At 38.4% G+C, this 24,565-nt stretch overlaps 1 long non-coding RNA gene across 1 annotated transcript; it reads right to left on the reverse strand.

Annotated features, from left to right (window-relative positions):
* Positions 1 to 18,616: 18,616 nt before the first annotated feature.
* LOC110903208 lies at positions 18,617 to 20,826 on the reverse strand. Its single transcript, XR_002571744.1, has 3 exons — positions 20,689 to 20,826; positions 20,105 to 20,172; positions 18,617 to 18,845 (listed from the first exon to the last, which is right to left on the reverse strand). It is a non-coding gene; the product is annotated as an uncharacterized LOC110903208 (long non-coding RNA).
* Positions 20,827 to 24,565: the final 3,739 nt, after the last annotated feature.

A 24,565-nucleotide genomic window follows, 5' to 3' on the forward strand; every position in this document is an offset into this window, starting at 1 on the left:
CAATGACAACGTCAAAACTACCCAGAACGATAGGAATAAGATCGATGGAGAAGGTCTGACCAGCTAGGACGAGGTTACAGCCCTTAACTATGTGTGTGGCTTCAAGACTTTTACCGTTTGCTATTTCTACCGTGTGTTTGGTGTTCAAAAGTGTTGGAGTGCGCTTAAGCATTTGGCTAACTTTTAAGGACACATAACTAGTATCGGCACCCGAATCAAATAACACAGTAACAAAGAAGTCGTCCAGAAGAAACTTACCCATTACAATGTTGGGATCGTTCCTTGCTTCTCCCTGACCAATCACGAACACACGACCTTGGGCGCCATTGCCATTATTGTTACCTCCGTTGTTGCCTCCATTGTTGTTTCCATTGTGGTTCCCGTTTCTTGGGTTGTTCTGATTCTGGTTTTGGTTCAGCTGGGGGCAGTTCCTCTTAAAGTGGCCTTCAGCGCCACACTGAAAGCATCCTTTATTTCCCTGCCGAGGCTGCTGCTGGTGGTTCTGTGGAGCTTGTTGTTGTTGTTGGCGATTCTGATTCACAGGACGTGGGCTCCTGCAATCTTTGGCTTCGTGACCCAGCTTGTGACATCTCTGACAACGACCATTGTTGCACTGGCCGCTGTGGTGCAGATTACATCGATTGCACTTAGGGTGATTTCCCTTGTACCCACCCTGACTTTGATTTCCAGATGACTGCTGACTGAGGCTCCTGTATTCATCTGTTTTTCGCTGCTGAGATTGAGCTGAGGCAGAACCCTTGCCCAGATTTCCATCCCACTTGCGCTTATTGTCGTTGGGAGCATCAGAAGTAGTGGCGCTAATTCGTTTGGGCAGTTTGTTCTGCTCAACTGCCTGATCAGTGAGACGATGAGCCAACTTGACGATTTGCTGTATAGTGCCAAGGTTAGCTGAGGTTACGTGGCTTTGAATTTCTGGCACCAAGCCCTTAAGGTACAGCTCAATGCGTTTGTAGGGAGGGTCCACCATAGTAGGGCACAAGATGGCTAGCTCATATGACCTCTTCGTGTATGCCTCAATCTCAGATCCCGTCATTTTTAAATTGAAAACTTCCACCTCCAGCTTGTGGATGTCGTCACGACTGTAGTACTCTTCTCTAATCAGTTCCTTGAAACCGTTCCATGGGGTGTGATGCGTGTTAGTGTATATATGTTTTTTAGATATATATTTAAGCCCTTTTTACACTTTTAGCCAAGTTTTAAATTTATAAAACACGATATTCACTAACACTAAACACACATATGGGCAAGTGCACCCATCGTGGACGTAGTATAGTGTTGGTAAGATACCGAGGTCGTCCAAGGACACAAGAGCTTTTAATACCGGTTTATCCTCAACGTCTAACCAAATCAAAAAGTTAGAAAAATGTTTTAAACTAAGAAAAATAAAAACTAACTAAATGCTGAAAAATAAAATAAAAATAAAAACAGATAGACAAGATGAATCACTTGGATCCGACACGTGTATTAGTATAACCTTTGATTATTTTCGCACTTTTGCACTTGTTTAAGAGATTATCTTAGTTATTGTAGTAGGCCCCTCTTTTGAAGGTGACGTTACCCTCAACCCAATAGTTTGAGTCAGCAAGGATACAATCCTAAAGGGTCGGATTATTGAAAGATAATGAATTAAGTTATTAATGCAAATTATGGTAGGCCCCGCTTTTGGCGGTGACGTTACCCTCGGCTAAGTAGTCTGAGTCAGCAGGGATACAGTCCTAAATAGCCGGGTTATAGTATTAATAGTAGTTAACTTATGAGGGGGTCAAAGAGTTTGGATCCCCGCCATCCAATACCTATGGGCATTGAAGGAGATCCTACTAAATTTGACCCAGGTCCCAAGCAGGACCTCTAAACGCTGAACAAGGGCAAGACCCTTACCAAACCGTTCCCTTAACCCCCGACCAGGTAGCCAACATACCTCCATATAGACCGTGGAGATATGAATGGTGAAAATCTTTTATTTTATATAGACAGTAAAATAATGCCAAGACACCACGGACAAACGATAAGGAAAGATCACCTTCAACATAAGTAACTAGTTATTAAAGTCATTAATACAAAACCAAATAAAAAGTGCAAAAGATTAAAAATAAAAAGTATTATACTAAACACTTGTCTTCACCAAGTGATGTAAGAGACTTAGGCAAACATGGCCTTGATTGTCAAGAACTCTTACGATCAATCTTGGATCCCGAGACGACTCACACACTCTACGATGGACAATGGATGATGGTGGTGGATGATGGTGTTATGGTGGTGGTGGGTGGTGGATGAGGTGTGAGAGAGGTGGTGTGCCAAGGGATCAGGGAGAATGAAACCAAGCTCCTCTATTTATAGGCTGAACAGAACGCTGGACACGGCCCCGTGTCCGCTGGACACGGCCCCGTGCCCGTCTGACACTCTCTCTCTTCATTAATTGTAATTGCGAATTACAATTAATGCGCCTGCTGTACTTTCAACACGCCCCCGTGCTCGCTGGACACGGCCCCGTGTCCAGCAATGGAAGCTTCTACTGGTTTGTCTTTTCTGCTGCTTCCTGGGCACGCCCCCGTGTTCGCTGGACACGGGGCGTGTTCAGACTCTGTTTTCTTCTCTTTGTTTTGGGAGGTGCCGTTGAGGGTCCGGGCAGTCCACTTTTGTTCCTTTTCTTGTATTTATGGTAGAATTAGTGGTCTTTTTGCTTCTTTTGTGATTTTGAGCTCATTTCATCCTGAAAATACAAAAGGAAGACAAAAACACTCTTTTTCCAACATTAGTACTTAAAAAGGGTTAGTTTTATGCCTTAATTGATGTGTTTTATATGTTGCATTTTACACACATCAAATACCCCCACACTTGAACTTTTGCTTGTCCTCAAGCAAAACTCTTTTAATGTGGCTTACACTCCCAAATGGAATAGGTAGAAGAGAAGTTTTTAGCTTGTCCTAGAGTGTCGGGAATCCAAGGTTTTTATAGGTTTTATTTTTATTTTATTTACAATCCTATTCGTCATGATTTATTTTGAACTTTTCATAAGATAAACTACTTATTTGGCATAACATGCCTTATTAAAATTCCATTTATATACAAGTTCACATACCTCACGGGAGATCACTCAACACTCGGCCGAAGGTGTATATTTAAGTGAATCGCTCGAGAGCGGCACGGACTTACGTTTTCCATAGGCTTGCCAAGCGATCAATCCTCCTCCTTTTTAACTTTCTACCTTTGTAAACATCAAGAGGACTTTTGGGGTGAAGGCTTGGGTTTAAAGGTGGGTGGTTGGTTAGTGGTTAGTAAAAAGGGCGAAAATCGTAACAAGTGTCGGTTTTCATACCTTATTTTTAGTGACATTTATTTTTGAAGTATTTCTCCAAACAAGCTTTTGTAGCTTTTGTTTGTTTTTGACTTCATTATTCATATTTTTTTTTCGTCACATAGAGGGTATGTTTATGAAAAACCGAGCTTGTTATTAAAATAAGGGTGAAAAAAATGAAAAAGGTTTTTGGTGGGTAAAAAAAAATTGTTTTGGGGGTAATGAAATGAAAGGTTTAGGCTCAAAGGGGTTTTTCTAGGGGGATTTTGGGTAGGTAAAAAAAATGAAAAATAATGGTTTTGAAAGAAAAATAGTTAGTCCTAATGCCTCCATCATTTACTTACTTGGGTTTAAGTTGGTAAGGACCGGGAATGTATCGTCATGGCAAGTTCTAGATTTGTAAAAACCGAGCGGCTATTCACACAAGAAACGAAAAATGAGCATTTAATCTAAATATGTATATTTTTATGCTCAATAAAGGCTCAAAACTCACTTTTGTGAGAATGGGTTTTTAATGTGACCAAGCATATATAATCGAATTTTAGCTAGACTTGTTATACCGTTTCATAATTTTCTTATGTTAGTTCTTTTTATCACGACGCTATCGGTTGTAAATTTGTAAAAATATAACCTTTTTAGAACTTGTTATTCCCAACTTAAACTAAGACAAGTAAATAAAAATAAAAAAAATGAAAAAGTTTTTGAAAAAAATTTGGGGTGTTTAGCGGTTCCAATAGAGTTTTGTGTAAGGCTTGTTTTAGGATTTTGCAAAATTTCAAGGTTTTAGCATCCCCCCCACACTTAAATTACACATTGTCCTCAATGTGTCCAAAAATAAAGTTTTTGGTTGATTAGAATGTGAAAAAGTGTGTTTAAAAACAAAGATTTGTGTTACTGGCACTCTGGACACGGCCCCGTGTTGACCGGGCACGGCCCCGTGGTCAAGTGCCAGTAACAAAAATTATAGAAGTGAAACAGAAGCCTGGACACGGGGGCGTGTCCGCTGAACACGGCCCGTGTCCAGTTACCTGAACTGGGTGATTTCCTGCAGGGGGCTCAGCACGGGGCCGTGTTGGTTGGGCACGGCCCGTGTGGAGCCTTCTGTTATGGAGATTTTTGTCGGTTTGTTCTGTTCTTCTGCATGGTTCCATTTTTTCTCGTTCCCTTTTTTCATCCATTACCACCATGAGTCCATAAATCATAAAAACCATCATAACATTGCTAAAAGCATGGTTGTAAAAGTCCCGACTAGGCTCCGAGTACTCCCCGAGTACTCGCTACAAGGTAGGTTGCCGAGGCACGAGTACTCTTCTCCCAGGCCAATTACTCCCCGAGTACTCCCGAATACTCCCGAGTACCTCCCGAGTACTCCCGAATCCGACTAGGGAGCGCCTAGCGACTTTTGCAACCATGGCTAAAAGAGAGATTACATAAAGATAGAAATTACATAGATATTAAGCTTATGGAGTTCTAGCCCTATGTTTTATTTTAATTTAGCAAAATTTCCAAGAATCTACTGATCTTGGTTAGATAAGGCTTTGTAGAGCTCCACTTTTCGGGCGCGGTTCTCCTCACATGTCGGCAAGCCACTCCTCTACCTCCCTTGGAAGGAGGAAGGAGGGCTCGTTTGCATTTGTTTGAGGAGTTTCAACTTCCGCCGGAACTTCTTGTGGGTTTTCCATAGGAGGTTCCGCGGGGATGTCTCCCCACCCGGTAGGGTTGTTAATACCGAGTGCCAGGTTCCAGTCTTGTTGTGGAAGAACTGGTTCCATAGGGGGTGCCACCAAAATGTTTAACCTTTGGTGCAAAAGGTTAATCTCTTGGAAGCTGCTTTCCAATCCTATTGTAAGATCGTTAATACGGTCAATGAGGACCTCCTCCACAGATGTCATTTCGTCGAGAGCTTCCCTTAGCGCTATCACGTAGTGCACAAGTGTAGCTTCAACGGAGGGCCTCCTTCCCCTTCGGCTGTTTGAGGAATGCACGGATGATGTTTCGCTGTTTTCACTCGCCATTCTATGAAAAATAAACCAAAAATAGTTTACAAGACGAAACAGCTTCTGGACACGGCCCCGTGCTCACTGAGCACGGCCCCGTGTTCATCTTTCTGCAGAATTTTGGAGCAAGGAACCTTGGTTTTTCAAGTTATTTTCTGAGTTTGTGCAAGCTTTTTGACAGTAAATAACTCTAAACAATGCTACATAACATGTTTTTTACCAAGATTCCATGACCAAAACTCCTTGTTTCCTACCATAAAGATTGAAAATTCAAACTTTTCATGGTGGTTTTTGAAGAAAGATGAAGAAGAAGGAAATGTCTAGAAGAGGAAAGGACAAGATGGGTTGTTGGAAACTTCTTTTAGACTTACCTAGGATTGTTTGAGAGAAGATTCCTTCAAATCTCTGTCCCCAAGTTGGTCCAAATGTGCAGGAATTTTGGCTGCATTTATAGAAAATGACAGCCTGCTGCACACGGCCCCGTGTTCGCTGGGCACGGCCCCGTGTGCAGATGAAATTCTGACACAGTTTGTCCGTATTCTGACGTTCTGATCAGATAGGAATCTTTTGGTGGACACGGGGGCGTGTTGGCCGAGCACGGCCCCGTGTCGGAAAGCTGGTTTTATGAAGTTTTGTCTTTATTAAGGAGCTAATTTGTATCGGGTGGCTCCTGACTTGTTGGAACAACCCCAAAGTGCCTAAGATACCTTAATTGTCCTATACTAAGGCGAGAACGCAAGAGGTTGTCGGTGAGGGTAATTCCTATTTTCATTCTAGGTGGACAAGTCCAACCCTTTCCCGGGCTCTCGTTAAAGAAGGTGTATGCCGAATCGCTCAGGTCTATGTATGCACCGAACGAGGTCGATGGGGAGTCCTTCACGGCACAATCGGCACAGGGACGACTATCGTCCACGTCTTGTTTAGGAAGAAAGGTATTTTCGGGAGCAACGAGGTTGTCAGAATGCGATTCCAACATTTCCTCATGGTCATCTTCTTGGGATGAATCTAAAAAATCCTTTCTAAGTTCTTTTGACCAATTTAGAAGTAGTTCTTCTAGTTGAAATAGCTCGTCAAGGAGCATTTCTCCTAGAATGTCTGGCTGGGCGCATTCAAGGGAGAAATAATGTTTATTTTTACTTTCGCCCCTCTTAAGGTTACAAGGAATTGGTGGGTCTATATAGTGTGGCCTATAAGTGAGGAAGAAACATTTTAATTCCTCGTGTTCGCCTCCACATATTCGACACCACAAACCATAAGAGTGCCGAAAGTAAAAAGAATCATTATTACTCATGTTTGTATCAGAAATTACCAACCGCCGGGATCAAACGGTTCTGTTTTCAGCAACTGAATCTTGGCCACGGGGGCGTGTTGAGTGGACACGGCCCCGTGTTCAGCCTACTGTCTGATATAAAACAGGATTGCCAGTTCCAATGATTGGGCACGGGGCGTGTTCAGCGGGCACGGCCCCGTGCTGAGCTCTGCAGAAGCTGAAAAATCTAAAAAAAATCCTAAAAATTAAAGAAAAATAAAAAGAAGATTAGGCCGTTGATTCCTAACTTTCTTAAAATCCTTGTGTCCCCGGCAACGGCGCCAAAAACTTGATGCGTGTTAGTGTATATATGTTTTTTAGATATATATTTAAGCCCTTTTTACACTTTTAGCCAAGTTTTAAATTTATAAAACACGATATTCACTAACACTAAACACACATATGGGCAAGTGCACCCATCGTGGACGTAGTATAGTGTTGGTAAGATACCGAGGTCGTCCAAGGACACAAGAGCTTTTAATACCGGTTTATCCTCAACGTCTAACCAAATCAAAAAGTTAGAAAAATGTTTTAAACTAAGAAAAATAAAAACTAACTAAATGCTGAAAAATAAAATAAAAATAAAAACAGATAGACAAGATGAATCACTTGGATCCGACACGTGTATTAGTATAACCTTTGATTATTTTCGCACTTTTGCACTTGTTTAAGAGATTATCTTAGTTATTGTAGTAGGCCCCTCCTTTGAAGGTGACGTTACCCTCAACCCAGTAGTTTGAGTCAGCAAGGATACAATCCTAAAGGGTCGGATTATTGAAAGATAATGAATTAAGTTATTAATGCAAATTATGGTAGGCCCCGCTTTTGGCGGTGACGTTACCCTCGGCTAAGTAGTCTGAGTCAGCAGGGATACAGTCCTAAATAGCCGGGTTATAGTATTAATAGTAGTTAACTTATGAGGGGGTCAAAGAGTTTGGATCCCCGCCATCCAATACCTATGGGCATTGAAGGAGATCCTACTAAATTTGACCCAGGTCCCAAGCAGGACCTCTAAACGCTGAACAAGGGCAAGACCCTTACCAAACCGTTCCCTTAACCCCCGACCAGGTAGCCAACATACCTCCATATAGACCGTGGAGATATGAATGGTGAAAATCTTTTATTTTATATAGACAGTAAAATAATGCCAAGACACCACGGACAAACGATAAGGAAAGATCACCTTCAACATAAGTAACTAGTTATTAAAGTCATTAATACAAAACCAAATAAAAAGTGCAAAAGATTAAAAATAAAAAGTATTATACTAAACACTTGTCTTCACCAAGTGATGTAAGAGACTTAGGCAAACATGGCCTTGATTGTCAAGAACTCTTACGATCAATCTTGGATCCCGAGACGACTCACACACTCTACGATGGACAATGGATGATGGTGGTGGATGATGGTGTTATGGTGGTGGTGGGTGGTGGATGAGGTGTGAGAGAGGTGGTGTGCCAAGGGATCAGGGAGAATGTAACCAAGCTCCTCTATTTATAGGCTGAACAGAACGCTGGACACGGCCCCGTGTCCGCTGGACACGGCCCCGTGCCCGTCTGACACTCTCTCTCTTCATTAATTGTAATTGCGAATTACAATTAATGCGCCTGCTGTACTTTCAACACGCCCCCGTGCTCGCTGGACACGGCCCCGTGTCCAGCAATGGAAGCTTCTACTGGTTTGTCTTTTCTGCTGCTTCCTGGGCACGCCCCCGTGTTTGCTGGACACGGGGCGTGTTCAGACTCTGTTTTCTTCTCTTTGTTTTGGGAGGTGCCGTTGAGGGTCCGGGCAGTCCACTTTTGTTCCTTTTCTTGTATTTATGGTAGAATTAGTGGTCTTTTTGCTTCTTTTGTGATTTTGAGCTCATTTCATCCTGAAAATACAAAAGGAAGACAAAAACACTCTTTTTCCAACATTAGTACTTAAAAAGGGTTAGTTTTATGCCTTAATTGATGTGTTTTATATGTTGCATTTTACACACATCAGGGTGGCATTAGCAACCGCCAACCCTAGCAGTTGAACCTGTGCTTTCCACCAGGTTAATGCAGCTCCTTCGAGTGTTCCAGTAGCATATTTCACCCTTCGATCTTCGGGGCATTCACACATCTCAAAAACATACTCAAGTTTCTCGAACCAGTGAAGAAGGCCTATAGCACCTTCTGTGCCGCTGAAAGTGCTTGGTCGGCAATCCATGAAGGTTTTGAATGTGCACACAGGAGGCTGAGCATGTTGACCTCTGGTTCGTGAATAAATGACAAGGTTAAGGACGAGAGTTGGTTTGCGAAGGTAGGATCTAAACGTCCTAAGATGGGTTGAAGTAGCAGGTTATACCTCCTGCAGGAACAGCTGCGAGTGCCTCAGCAACTCGTTGGTTGATCAGAGCCGTCAACTGGGCTTGAGTGAGGTTGATACGTCCTCCACGTCCGCTCATGATCTTCATCACGAAGCAACGTAAGTGAGAAAAGTGTCGTGAAAGTGCGTAAGTGTGGGACGACAGTAGAGAGTAAGCACACAAGGTTCAAGTAGCAGTTATCACGTTAACTAATGCACAGTGTGAGCTATCTAACCGACAATATAACATAAGTCATACCACCTATTGTGTCGAGTCTTGCACGTGGAGCGACGCGTCGTTGTGGATCGTTGAGCACTGTACAGGTTATAGTCTGGTTTTATCGAAAAGCTTTTCACTTTTTAAAACCAAGTTCACTATAACCAATGGCTTTGATACCAATCTGCCACACCCCCAAAATCCACCATGTGGAGTACCACCGCTTGGAGGCGTGACGTGACCAGGATTGAGCCACCAATCATACTAAACAACGTATTTAAGTAAATCAAGCCAACCACAATACGATTGGTGACCAAAAGCTAGTTAACCAAGTTTTAATTTAGACATCGGAAGCATAAACATAAAGTTCAAAACATAAGTTCGCAGTTCATAAGTTTAAAGTCCGACACATAGGTTTAAAAAGTTCATAATGATTTAAATATTAAACACCGGACATAACTGTCCGTACACCACAACGACTCCATCCCCGTGCAAGCTCCAAGCAATTAGCGACCTGTAAGGCATGTAACAACGAGTCAACAACAAAGTTGAGTGAGTTCACGTTTGGTTGTTTAGTTTTAAGTTGTTTCCGAATACGTGGTTGTCTTTCGTTGGCGTAATTGCCGTGGGGGTTACCCCGTAGTTGAAAGAAAGTTTTAACCGGTTCATTCTTTATTACCCATACCCTGTTCATGATTAGTGGGGGCTTCCCCATGTGAACTACTAGACCGTATGATATCGACTACTACGCAAGTAAGTTGTGCCCTACATCAGTGTCTATCATCACTGATGGTTTGCCATAGTCCATTAGTACACGCCCGTCCGACTGGCATGGTGTGAGGTTTGTTAAACCTAATAGCGCTATTAACTAATGACCCGCTCGCCATTGGCCTCGGCGATTAAGTCGATATAAAATGAGGGACTTATGATAGAAAGTTTTGTCTAGTAAGTTTTAAGGTTGTTGTCCTACCCAAGGAGCACGAATGTACGTAGTTCTCCCAAAGAGAATACGCAGGATTAATACTGGTATCCTACCCGAGGAGGATGGCCGTACATATCCTACTTACGTAAGATATGTAGATTCCGTTTTTAATTCTTTAACCCATTCCCAAACCACCGGGAATCCCATGCCTTAGAAAGTGTGTGAACTCACCTTGGTTTGCTCGGTTAGATTCTCAAATATAGCTAACAGTCGAGGTCGGTCAATCACGTCCGAATATAATTACCAGTTAATCATTTATTGGTTTTCAAATAGAGCACAAAGTTCCTACACGTATCTATCACATAACATGCATTACTTTAACGGTTTATGCCCGTATAAACTCGCCATCCATTCCCATTCACAAATAAACATACACATTGCACATAACACTTTTATCGACACATAACATGTTAGATCATTCACAGATAACATATTCGACATTTAGATACGCAAATCACTACTTATGTGGTTTTAACTTAATTATCCGAAACTGAGCTGTTTTTGAGCATTTTAATAAAATAGTTATCTTATTTAAAAAATTCCCAACTTTTTATAGAAGATGCTAAACGACCCAAATATTATTGTGTAAAAATCTCGGGATCTAATTCATCACCAATACTTTACTAAAAATTATTTTCCGGATTGCACTCAGATTTATTATTTTCTGACTGCAGCCCACGGAATAATCCACTAAAAATTCATTGTAAGTCGGATTGACGAAATTCCAGTGGGACAATTACTACGACATCATTGTCCATCTACTGTACAGATTTCATGGGCTGATCCGACATAGAACTCAAGTTATGACTGAAAACATATCGCCAATTTTCTGCAGAAAAATGCAGCTCTAGCTGCTGTTACGAAATGACACTTTAAAAATAGTAAACGGAGTCCAAAAATTATGATTCTGGTGCCATTAGAACCGTATTTCCTAATATCACATTTTAGACTCAACATATCAGTTTTTTTGTTGAGTTTATGACCTGTTTACAGCCAACTGAAGTTGGCTGTAAAGCTTGGACAGATTCTGTTTCCAGTCTTTAACTTCCTAGTTCGTGTTTGATTGATTCCGTTAACATGTTTAGTGACCACAACAACGTCCCACATTAATATTAACCAGCAAAACATCAGATAATCAACCAAGAATCATAACAACACAAGATCTACATGATTTACACTAATATTCATCCATTAACCACCTTGTTCATCACTTTAGTAGACTTTTAGTTGGTGATCTTATATGTTAGTGAGTTTCAACCGAAAAAACTCTTATTAACCACTTTAGAATAGATCAAGAAGATATTTAGAGTCACTTACTACTAGCTCGAGGCTAGGGAAGAAAATAGACGAAAAACGAGTGGTTAATAGCAACGTGGTGAGGTCCTTGGCAATCCGGGTGCACCGAGCTTCCTTATGCGTGATCCTTCACACTTGTATGAGGTTGGAATGGCTTGAATGAAATCGAAAAGTGATGGATGTGGGTGTGTGGTTCTCGGCCGATCCAAGCAAGGGAGGGAGAGGAAGAGTTGATTTTGTTTAGTGGGTTATGTGAAGTGTTTAGGATCCAAGAGGTTTATTTATAAACCACTAAACTTGTTTAACCATAGGACCAAGTGCTTGCTAGATATGGGACACTTTGGATTAAAATAATCAAATTGTAAGGATGGTGTCCCCTAGAGGGAACCGATCGGTTACAAGGGGGGAGGGTATTCGGTTCATTTCTAACTAGATAAGTTAAGTACTAGTTAAGATAAGTTGATAAGTTAGGAGCTTATTTAGTGTATGATGTGTGTTGCATGTTATAACGGGTGTTAGGGTACTCGGGGACCCTAACTGGCTCAGAAAAAGAAAAACAATGTCGTTGACAATATTTTTATGTTCCAGGTAAAGTCCGGTTGTTCGGTTCGGTGTTGTTCCGTTAACTACTTAATTAATCCGTAAAGCGTCTTATATATATATTTTTTTGTAACGTTTTCAATTTCTAACACTTAGGAAATTATAACGGACTATTTAATGACTTTATAGTATACTATTAGTACGTTCACAAATACATGTAAGCATAACACAGTAACCAGAGAGCCGTTAAATGATTCAGCACAGTCATCAAGCACTTTAATTAACATTAATATATTGTACAGTTACATGTAATTTGAGGGTTGTCACAATAATTTACAACAGCTCAAAAAAACCGTGTTTTTGAACGCCATAAAACACTCAAAAGCTATTTTTTAGCTATAATTTACAACAGCTCAAAAAACCATTTTTTAACGCCATAAAACACCCAAAAGCTTTTTTTTAGCTATAATTTACAAAAGCTCAAAAAAAACCCATTTTTTTGAGCCATATTTAAAATGCCATAACAAAAAAAAAAAAAAACTATTTTTTAGCTATAAATTACAACAGCTCAAAAAAACCATTTTTTTAGCCAGCTCCCAGTTAAAACACCATACCAAAAAAAAACTATTTTTTTAGCTATAATTTACAACAGCTCAAAAAAAACCATTTTTTTTCGAGCCATAAGCCTAAATTAATATTTTTTGAGCTCAGAAAAATCATAATTTGTACTGTAAAAACGCCATAAAACACCCAGTTCAGAAAAACGCCATAAAACAATCAGTTCAGAAAAACGCCATGAAAAGACCTATTTAAAACGACGCCATAAAAACACCTAGTTCAGAAAAACGCCATGAAAATACCTAGTCTAAAACGCCATAAAACACCCAGTTCAGAAAAACGCCATAAAACCCAGTTAATTTTTTTTCGAAGAGTATATCAATAGTATACGCGTTAGAAAGATAAAAACACGCTGAGTTTTATGGTGTAATTTTTTTCGAAAAATAATCACGTATAAAAAAGTTATTGTTGTTTAAATATGATGGGGGGGAAATGGCATGTGATTAGCATGTGCATCTTTGTTTGGATCTTCCTATTTTACCCCTCCTGGTAGTTCCAAGACCCCTATTATTTACAAAAATGCCACCACATTAATCTCAGCCACAAACCACTAAGATCTTGTGGCTGAGAATCATTCTCACCGTTCTCACACTTTGAGGTGTTCTCTCTTGATCCTGTTCCTATATATATATATATAGGGGAATGTTCATTGGGGAACACTAAAAAAGTGGAGAACAGCGGGGAACCGACTCAAACGAACTTCGATTGGACTCATTCCAGCGGCGTTGGAACCGGCTCGTTGAACCCTAACTAAGATTTCTTAACCCTAAACCCTAACTCCTAACTCCTAAATTCTAAACCCTAAAGCTAAAAGATAAGGCTAAAACCTAAGCTAAACCGTAAAATCTAAACTATAAACCCTAAAAGCTAAACCCTAAAGGCTAAACCCGAAAGCTAAACCCTAAACCTAAACTTTTGTGAGAAGTGTGAGAAATAATGTGAGAATTGTTATAAAAAAACAACATGCGATTTTAAAATGCGGGAAGATGATCTAACGGCTGAGATTGAAGCGTACGTAATGTACGATAAGCAATATTGTACAGTACTCTTTACCTATATATATATATATATATATATATATATATATATATATATGTGTGTGTGTGTGTATATGTATATGTAGGTAGAGGATCCTGTAAAAAGTCCAACTTTTGTGAGAAGTGTGAGAAATAATGTGAGAATGACAAGTGTCCCTTTTCTTAATTAATTCAAACGGGTATATTAGTAATTGTCCATTCTTATCAATTAATTGATTTCCAAAGATAACTGCCAAAAATATCAGGCGATATATTAGGGATGTGATTCGAATTCGATTTGTTCTATACATTTAATTGTTTACGGTAAGTTCTTGTTGTAGTGTTATATTCCCCAGTCAATAGTGTTATATTATGTACAGGTATCTTTAATCTCCTTTTCATAGTGTTTTATCCCCATCAATAGTGTTTTATTCTGTATAGTGTCTTACAGTAAACAAATAGTGTTATATCTTTCTATAGTGTTTTATCATATAATATACTGTTCCTTTTCATAGTATTTTATCCTCATCAATAGTGTTTTATTCTGTATACTGTCTTACAGTAAACAAATAGTGTTATATCTTCCTATAGTGTTTTATCATGTAATATATTGTTCCTTTTCATAGTGTTTTATCCCCCATCAACAGTGTTTTATTTATGTATAGTGTCTTACAGTAAACATATAGTGTTATATCTTCCTATAGTGTTTTATCATGTAATATACTGTTCTTTATAGTGTTATAAAAAGTTGTTGTGAAGGAAATCGAAGAATTTATTTCATTACGAGAAATTCGTTGATTTTTTAGGAAATTGATGGGGGGTTTTGAAACAGTTACCATAAATTCGCTGATTTACAGGAGATTGATGGGGATTTTGAAACGGTTACCATATTTGAAACGTTGGAAAAGTCACTATTGCCCTTTAATTTTACATAAGGTCCTTCTAATTAAAACACAATTTACATTTTATATCCTATTGATCTCAACCATTAGATCAAATATCCAATGGTTTAAAACACTTCTTACCCTTCTCACATTTTAGACACTTTTTACCATATCCCTACCCTATATATATATATATATATATATATATATATATATATATATATAGTGTGAGGTTCATTGGGGAACACTAAAAAAGTGGGGAACAGTGGGGAACCGACTCAAACGAACTCCGATTGGACTCATTCCAGCGGCGTTGGAACCGGCTCGTCGAACCCTAACTAGGATCTCTTAACCCTAAACCATAAATCATAACCCCTAAACCCGAAATATATTAGGTTTTGACTTTTGGGGTTTAGCCTTTAGGGTTTAGCTTTTAGGGTTTATAGTTTAGAATTTACGGTTTAGTTTAGGTTTTAGCCTTATTTTTTAGCTTTAGGGTTTAGAGTTTAGGAGTTAGGAGTTAGGGTTAAAAGATCCTAGTTAGGGTTCGACGAGCCGGTTCCAAAGCCGCTGGAATGAGTCCAATCGGAGTTCGTTTGAGTCGGTTCCCCGCTGTTCCCCATTTTTTTAGTGTTCCCAATGAACCTTCCCCTATATATATATATATATAGGGTGGGAGTTGGCTACAAAGTCCATTTTTCATACAAAGTGTAAAAAGTCATAAAACACTATCATGTTAACCATAAAACACACTCAAAACACACAAATAACAAAGTGAAGATTACTAAAACGCCATATTTGTGGGTTTTGTGTTGTGTTTTGGATGATAAAGTTTTGATTAGCGAATGACTAACATTAGTGTGTTTTATGTTGATTATCATGTTGTGTATTATATTCATAGTACTACGTTAGTGTGTTTGAAGTTTTATGGACTGTTAGGGTTTGGATACTATGTTTTAGTGATCTTCACTCTATTATTTGTGGGTTTTGAGTGTGTTTTATGGCTGTAATTGTGGTGTTTTATGACTTTGTACACTTTGTAGGAAAAATGGACTTTGTAGCCGAACCCCACCATATATATATATATATATATATATATATATATATATGGGTTGGTTAACGTACAATATTCCTTAACGTACGATGCATACGAGATGAAATTACACACGTTATAAAACTCAAAACCCTAATAATGCATGTTGAAAAAACACAAGCACGCATGTTAAAAACCGTAATCACGAATGAACATAATCACGCTTGTACAAAATCAGAAATCACGCATGGGGTAAAACCCTAATCACGCAATGTATTATTTCATCTCGTACGTATCGTACGTTAAGGAATATTGTATTTTACTCTTTCACTATATATATATATATATATATATAAACTCGGACCTATGTATATGTTAATAAACTCGAAACTATCGAACATTAAAAAATTCGAAACAATTAACATATACTATAAGTAAATTCAGATAAAATCATGTGTATAAACTCGGACATGCGCATCAAGAAACTTGGAACAACATAATTCAGAATCTACATAAACTTAGAAACCAATATACATTCTAAAACTTGGACTCATTACGAGATCTGGACTAACAATCATTCTCGGATTAACAAAACCAAAACCACAGTTCTTCAATGTAACAGTTCTACGATCAAACCCTAATCTCAGCAATGCTAAGCAACAATTCAACAAACCAACAATTCTAGTATAACAATGGCATCTCTAATATTTAACAAACAATTACACATTCCTTCACAAACAGTTACACATTCGATCAGGCATGATCAACTAACCACAGATTGTTTGGATATCTAGGGTTTTGCATGAAATCAAAAGAACAAAGTATCAACGTATAACATAAACACTTACCTTAGATTCAATCTAGTGTTTGTTCTTGAAGGATTGAAAGATCAGAGGTTTGATGATTGTGTGTGAGATTATGTCTCCAAGAATGATAAGAGAAAACTAACTACCGCATGATTGAGATTATGGGGAGTGTTTAGGTTACAGTGTTTTATTTGAGTTACTAATTAATCTTCACACACCCTTAACTACATAACTTTTACACCAAAAACACATAACATATTGCAGTTCCCAATTAAGACTTATAATTCACGTATTTGTCGCGCAACGTATAAGTTTCGTGTAAACCGTCCGTTGATATTAATTATACGTGTTAGTCACTAACGTTTGAGAATTAACTTAGTCACCAACAATTAGAGAATTAACTTGTGTGTGTTCCAGTAATTCCCCGAATTACCAAAGTAGACTCATTTAACTAACCATAGTTAAATGTTGTGTGTTCCGGTAATTCCCTGAATTACCAAAGTAGACTCATTTAACTAACCATAGTTAAATGTAGTGCTATGAATGTAAATCTAAACTGACTGTGGTTGGGTTAAAATGTTAGCCTAAAATTGTGGGTTGTCACATCTTCTGGGCTCAAACTTTGGACTTCATACACATCCACTTGGACTCTAGAGCCATTTTCTTTAAAAATATCAAGATCATTTGAGTCCTTCATTGCTTTCCATCTCATAATCTTTGGGTTATGGAGACTGTGAGGCAAGTCTAAGACCTTAGTGGGAGCCTGATGTGAGTAAAATACAACATATAAATTATATCAAATAGAACGTAAAATCAACCCTTTTTTAGTACTAATGTTGGAAAAAGCTTGTTTCTTTGTTCCTTTTAATTTACAGGGTCAAAAGAGCTTAAACGTACAAAAGGAGCAAAATAACAGCAAAAACCAACATAAATACAGAAAAGGAGGATTCACACAACTCACCAAGCCCCCATCCACATCCAAACTAACAAAATAGCAAGATCAGAAGCTTTGACACGGGGCCGTGCCAACCAGGCATGGGTCGTGCCTAAGGAAAGATTACCTGCGAAAGAAAAGAAAACAGCAAAGGACAAACCAGACAACCAACACGGGGCCGTGCTAAGGCAACACGGGGCGTGGTCAACTCTAAGATTCGCAGAATCTGAGATAGTATAGCAAGTACAATGGCCACGGGCCATGCCGTTGACACACGGGGTCGTGTTAGTACAAGACTTGACACTGCAATTAATGAGGTAGAGAGAGAAGGATGGCCACGGGGCCGTGCCAGGCGGGCACGGGCCGTGTTGAATGTCTAACTTCAGCTATAAATAGGGGTGCTTGGTTCCATTCCAATCCATCCCTTGGCAAACCACTTCCCTCACACTTGCCACCACTCCACCACCACTACAACACCAACACCCACCACCATCATCCATCTAAAATCATTTAGAGTGTGTAATAGTCTCGGGATCCAAGATCGATCGTATGAGTTCTTGTCAAACAAAGCCCATGCTTGGCTAAACTCTTACATCACTTGGTGAAGACAAATCTTTTATGTATTACTTTTTGATTTCCAACCTTTGGCTCCTTTTTATTTGGGTATGTATTAATGACATTAACAACTAGTTTTTTATATTGAAGGCGAATTTATTTAACCATTCTTCATGTGTCGTTGATTCACATATTCATGTCTTTACGGTCTACATAAAGCGCGTTAACTACTTGGAAGGGGGTTAGAAGGGTGGTTGGGTAATTCTATGTCTCGTTTAGTGTATAGATCCTGCAAGAACCTGGTTCAAGCTTAGTAAGACTTCACGAGTGGGCGGTAATGTCCGCCTCAGGAGAAGTAAGAAAACGCTTGAATCCCTTATCTATAAACTACTATTAAAACTTTAAACCAACCCTGCGAGGACTGTATCCCTGCTGACTCAGACCAATGGGTTGAGGGTAACGCTGCCTGGAAAAGGGCCTACCACTTTTCGCATTAATAACTTACTTGATTATCTTTCAATAATCCGACCTTGTGGGACTGTATCCTTGCTGACTCAGACCAATAGGTTGAGGGTAACGCTGCCTGGAAGGGGGCCTACTACTATAACTTAAAGATAATCCCTTAAAATGCCCAAAGTGCAGAAATCATTAAAGGATACATAAAAGAGGAGTTGGAACCAAGTGACTTGTAAGACCCTTCATGCTTACTTTATCGTTTATATGATAAATAATACATTTGTAACTCTTTTTAATAGTAAAACATTGAATTAACGACATTTATATAAGTTTCAAAAGTATACACAGACGTTCACAACTGTTACCAAAACATGTTGTTCAAACCCAACATTTTTAACCTTTTAAAACATACTAACAATATGTACTAAAGTATGAAAACACAATCATCAAAGTGTTTTGCGACAAAAGAGCTAGTTTCATTTGCGGAAGCTTCTTTATGCGCGTGTTCGGCTCTAAAACATAGCTTGATCTTCATCCGCAAGTTTCTATAGTTACCTAGGACCAAAATCATCCAAAACATCAGTTATATGACATTATAATGTAGTTTAACAAGTATAAAATGTCAAACTTATAAAAAAAATAAAAATTTTGCAGGTCTGTACTGCTGTCGCGGGGCGTGATAGAGTAAGGTGTTAGCCTTCGCGGCCCGTGAAGGCCGTCGCGTGTCGCGACAGTTTCCTGGGGTTCTGTCGCGTATCACGACGGGCCTCTTTTTCCAGCGAGTTTAGTTAGAAACCTGCAGTTTTTCAGCTATGGACCATTTTACGAAAACGGACATAACTTATCCGTTATTGATCCGAATTAGGTCCCGTTTCTTCCTACGTGACCATAATTCGATATTCTATAATATAGAATCAAAACCCTACATTCACCTAAACAAATTTCTTTAATTTAAGCCTTCGGTTTATAGGAATTTTCATGTTATTTTGACCCGCTTGTATTTTAATAATCATAACTTGATTATAGCATTCAAAACTTTTATACAACCAATAATTATAACAAATCCAAAACAACGGGACTTTATTTATTCATTTTCTTCACCCTTAATTATATGGATAAGTTTATTCGACCTGTTTAACTCTAACTAGTTAAACAACTTTAACCAAATTCCTATATTGGGAATTTGCGCATATTTTAGTCATTCTCAAACATGAGTTTATGACTTGTATACAACGTTACCCTTTCTCGGCTTATTACTATAATATGTATAAACTAAAAATCTGATATCATTTCAACGTCTTTATCTCTATAACCCTTCCGGTTTACATCAAGACCTCCTATTGACCCGTTAAGTTTTCTTAGCGAAATCCATCGCTTCATTTTACCAAAGTTGCATTACTTTGGTTGTTTTAACCTATTTGGTTTACTTAACGACATCCATCGCTTTTATATTACCAAACAATCACCATTTGGATTAAATTTACTCAATTAACTTTTCTAGCGACATCCATCGCCTTATTTCGCCAAAGTTTATTACTTTGGTTGTTTTGACCCGTTTGGCTTCGTCGGCGAATTCTATCGCTTTCACACAACCAAACATGTATAATTCGGATCACTTTGACCCGTTTAAACCTTAAAGTGGAATCCACCACTTCTACGTTTTTACTTATCACTATACTCTAGTGATTTCGGTCGGTTAGTACATACGGAATCCTCCGTTTTAGTAATAACCAAACTTCACAACGATCTAACTATTATTCAAATAACTAAACATTAGATACTAATGAAATTTTACGAAGCATATAGCCGTGTACCTTTTAAAGCTTTCCTTTCAAATGGTTGTCTGATCCTCCTTGATTACTAGACGACCTACCCAAATTGCCTACAAAAGTTATTTTGGGCATATCGCTTAGAATTCATATTTCAAGTTTTCAACACTAAATGTTGCTAAATAGTCAAATAAGTGATTTTATCATATTTCTCACTTATTTTAAGTTCATTCAAACATTTTATCAAACATCTTATGTGCAAAAATTGATATTCCAACACTAACAAGTTCATAATGAATATTTTTAACCATGTTAAGTAATCATATTCATAACTTGATGTCTCATATCCAACAAGAACATCTAGAATTATACACTAACCCCTTAAACAACATCAATTTAACACCATCATCAAAGGATTCATTCTTTTTAATCAAAACCCATATACTACACATATGAAAATTCATCAATTCAAGTGATTATGATTCAAATCATCAAATTCTTATCTAGGGATTGTTCCTAGACATGTATTCACCTTAATTTATCCATAACATACATCAATTCTACAAAATTTTCATTTATGAAAATTCAAGAATCATCAAAACATCATCCTATATCAAAATTGAGCATACCTTTTGATCCCCTAGGGTCAGTGATCAAGATTCTAGCTTAAGATTGCTTCCTAATCGAATTCTTCTTTGAGAATTGAAAGGATTTGAGGGAAATTAAGGTGTTGAGATGAAGGTTCTATTTCTCCTGTGTTTGGTCGATCCCAATTCACACACACAATGTGTGAGTTTGAGTTTATCCAGTGTTTTAAAAACACTTGTTTCAATTTGCCCAACTTTAGTCCCTCTAATTTATTATGTTATAAAAATGGCTAAAATTCTTTGATTTCCCATCTCTTTATAACAAGATTTTAACTAGGTTTATTATTTCTAACTTAAAATCTCATTATTTTATTTTTAATTCACATATAAATATATAATTCAATAATTTTAGGGGTGTTACATGATTCCTTCTTGTCTATTTGTTTTTCCTTATATTTTATTTTTGTTTTTTTTTAAATTATCTTTTTATAGCTTTTAAAACTTTTTATCAAAATTTGGTTAGATTAAATGTTAACGATAGCTGGTAATAAAAGCTCTTGTGTCCTTGGACGACCTCGGTATCTTGCAATCACTATACTACGTCCGCGATGGGTGCACTTGCCCTAACGTGTGTGTAGAGTGAAAGTATTATATCATGTTTTATAAATTTAAAACTTGAATTTGCGAGTAAAATGAGCTAAAATATATCTAAAAATATACACACCCGCACTCACGTCAGAGCCACCGATTGAAGTGATAGATTTTGTGGATCTTTTTTGTAGATTCCTTCAATGCAACTATGTAGATTCCTGTTGTTGGATTGATAAACACATGTGTAGTATCCATCATACAGGATACTAACAACAACTTTTCTTCTTCATCCATATCAACAATCTATCTTGCATAACCATGTTTCTCTTTCAGGTTATTCATGTAGTTTTCCATGATTTTAGGATTATATGAGAAGATTTTCTAGGGTTTGAAAGGAACTCAAGTAGACTCCTTCTTTTCAGCAAGTTAGATCTCTGTGTTCTCCCAGTTTGGTCTAGGTGAATACATGTTAGGATTTATCTTTCTTGCATCTAGGTAATCTATACACTCTTTTGACAAAATAGACTTCTTCTACCTTACAATTGAACTTTTAAGATCCCAATCCATAAGAATTAGTTCCTGCTTCGTCTTAAAGGTCTTTGCAGCCTCTTCTAGAGTTGGCTTTCTTTTACTGCCAAGCTTCCAATTTGGAGGTGTGATCTTGATGCTTGGGTCTGCCAACCTCTTTTTAACTCTGGAAACTTCTCCCAGTAGTTTCTATGCATCCCAGTTCTAAAAAAGGTAGAAATTCTTCTCAGGATAAGGGACATTCTTCTTGAGCCATTCTATGCATTCTTATTTTGAAGCATTGGCTACTGATTGATGCTTGAATGGAGGAATTTGAGAGAGCTTTGTGATTCTTGGAACATGTGTTGTTCATAAGCCCTGATTTCTCTCTCTCTCACTCTCATACCCATGATATATTGGGCCTTTCTGTATGTCATCTTGGCCTCATTCTCCATGAATTCTTTGATAGCTTTGTCTTCCATCCCTTTTGAGTTTTCATCATAATTCAACTTGTCATCAATTTTTAGTAATGGCAAATTTTGAAGTGGTTGATGAAGTTTGAGGAAGGACGATGCTCTCCCGCAAATGGTTCAGGGAAAACTTCCTCAGATACAGGCTCTACTAATGTTCTTAGTGGGAAATCCTCATCCTGAAATACCAGCTTCCTTCTTTTCGAAGGTTGAGCACTTGTTTCCTTCGAAACTTCTTGTTTGCTTGTAACTACTGGTTCTCGGGAAACTTCTGGCTTTTTACCAGACAGTTTACCAGTAGTTTTGACAACAGCTGTTTTGACAACAACTGGTTTAACCCCAGACTATGTCTTTGATGAGGATCTGGTTGTTGGTGGAGTTAATGTTGTTTGAGAACCAACACTTTTACATGGTCCAGCTGTTTGACTCTTCACTCCAGCTCTTTGACCTGGATCAGTTGTTTGTCATTTGGGACTAGGTGTTTATCCTTTGGTAATAACTACTGGTTGATCCTGAGGAGCTTGTCTTCGTTTGGCTTCCAACTTTTCAATAGTTTTGGTCTTTTGAATAATAGTTGGTGGCCTCATATCAATTTTAGCATTCTTTGTGATTTTGAGGGTCCTGCCTTGCAACACTTTTTAAGCTCTTTATCTGAGCTTTGACCTGAGCAGCACTCAATCCTCTTTGGTCTCTTTTGAACTTTAAAATTCTTTCTCCATGGTCGATATCCTCAGTGTATATAGCCTTTTGTTTTTAAACCATTTCTCGAGTTCTTGCATCTTCATCTCTTTTCTTTGCAGTTGCTTCACCTGCTTCAATCATATCAGGTTTGTCATCCTTCTTCCGCCCTTTTTTTCGCATAAGCAGTTTCCTGCCTTTGCAAGGAATAATGCAACTAGGTTCTAGAAGCAGAAGTTCCGAACACCTTGGCATCAAATTGGTTGAGATGTTCTTTAAACATGGGTTACATGATATCTTTGAAGGCATTGTGGAGCTCCCCCACTAGAAATGATGAGGTGGCTAAAACCTCGCCAGCATTTGGCTTTGTGTGGCTAGAGGCTTTTGAGTAAGAGTGTTAAGTATATGGGTAAGCTCCTTTTGTGAGGAGGCTAGCTTTTGGGTGTATTCTGGTTTAATTTCAGCTTCAGCTTGGGACATTTTGGTGACCAACTCCTTAAGTTTTGAGACCACATCACCCAACTGTTCCGTCAAATGATAAAACTGTTGTTTCTGGGCATCAACCAAATTAATGGACTCATCTGCTCCCCTACCTGTGGTGGTTATATAAGTAGGTGCTTATGGCTTTTCAGTCACAACATCACTTCCTGATGCCCCTTCTTCTGGGTATATGGACTTCCAGTAGTTTTGTCATCCAATACTACAACAGCATGGAGGATTTCAGTTGTTGTTGCCTGCAGGGTGATCTTAATTATGTTTCCACTATCTTCTTGAAAACTAGTGGGTTTAGCAAGAATTATGGAAGCCACCACTGCAATCTCCTCATCAGGAATTACTTGTGAGGGATGAGCTTATTCCTCATGTGGGTGAGAGCAAGATTCCATATGTACCAGGGCTTCATTCTGTGGCTGCATCTCTATATTTGTGGTTGAGATGTGCCCTTTCGTGGTATACAAGAAGAGTTGCCTCCATAAGTCTTTTCTCAAAATTGCTGGCTAGGCCGATTTGTCTGGTTAGAGGCACTAGAGACTGTAGTGAAGAACTAACCACAGCCTTTTACAAATTTTGTGTTTCAGCCAGTCTCTCAGGGATTTAAAGTGAGAGGATTTAGAAGTGTTTTGTGCTGAAGACTTCTTCCTCTTTTTGGTGATTTTTGTTGTAGGTTCCTTAGTGATGGGTTGTTCCCCTTGGTCAGCAAGAGTAGTGGGCTCTTGTGGTTGTGCAAGGTTATTGCCTTGCACAGGCTCAACTTCTTTTTCAATTATTTTGGCTCAATTTTGACCGTTCCCATTCTTGTAAATGTTTGAGCCAAAAGAGATTTGATGGGCAGGATCTCATCTCTTTTGTAGATCTCATCAGGCAATTCATGTTCTAGAATTGCCATGATAAGTCTACGGTACATTAAAAGATTTTGATGTTAAATTTACATTGGAACTAACTCTTAAATTTGGTTTGAAAGTTTAAATTTTGATTCAAGCAAGATTGAGTATGCTTTAAATTGTGTTGACTGTGGAACTTCATTCCAAGAACCAGATTTACCTAAAAAGCACTGCATGAGCGTATGAAAAAGGAATTTAAGGACAGGACCACAGTCTTTCTTTTCATATGTAGCATACTTGGTATTACCATAATATCCATGTTCAATAAATTCCAAATCCGTCTTTAATTTGGAG

Source organism: Helianthus annuus, chromosome 13 (assembly GCF_002127325.2).
Source record: "Helianthus annuus cultivar XRQ/B chromosome 13, HanXRQr2.0-SUNRISE, whole genome shotgun sequence".
NCBI classification, from domain to species: domain Eukaryota; kingdom Viridiplantae; phylum Streptophyta; class Magnoliopsida; order Asterales; family Asteraceae; genus Helianthus; species Helianthus annuus.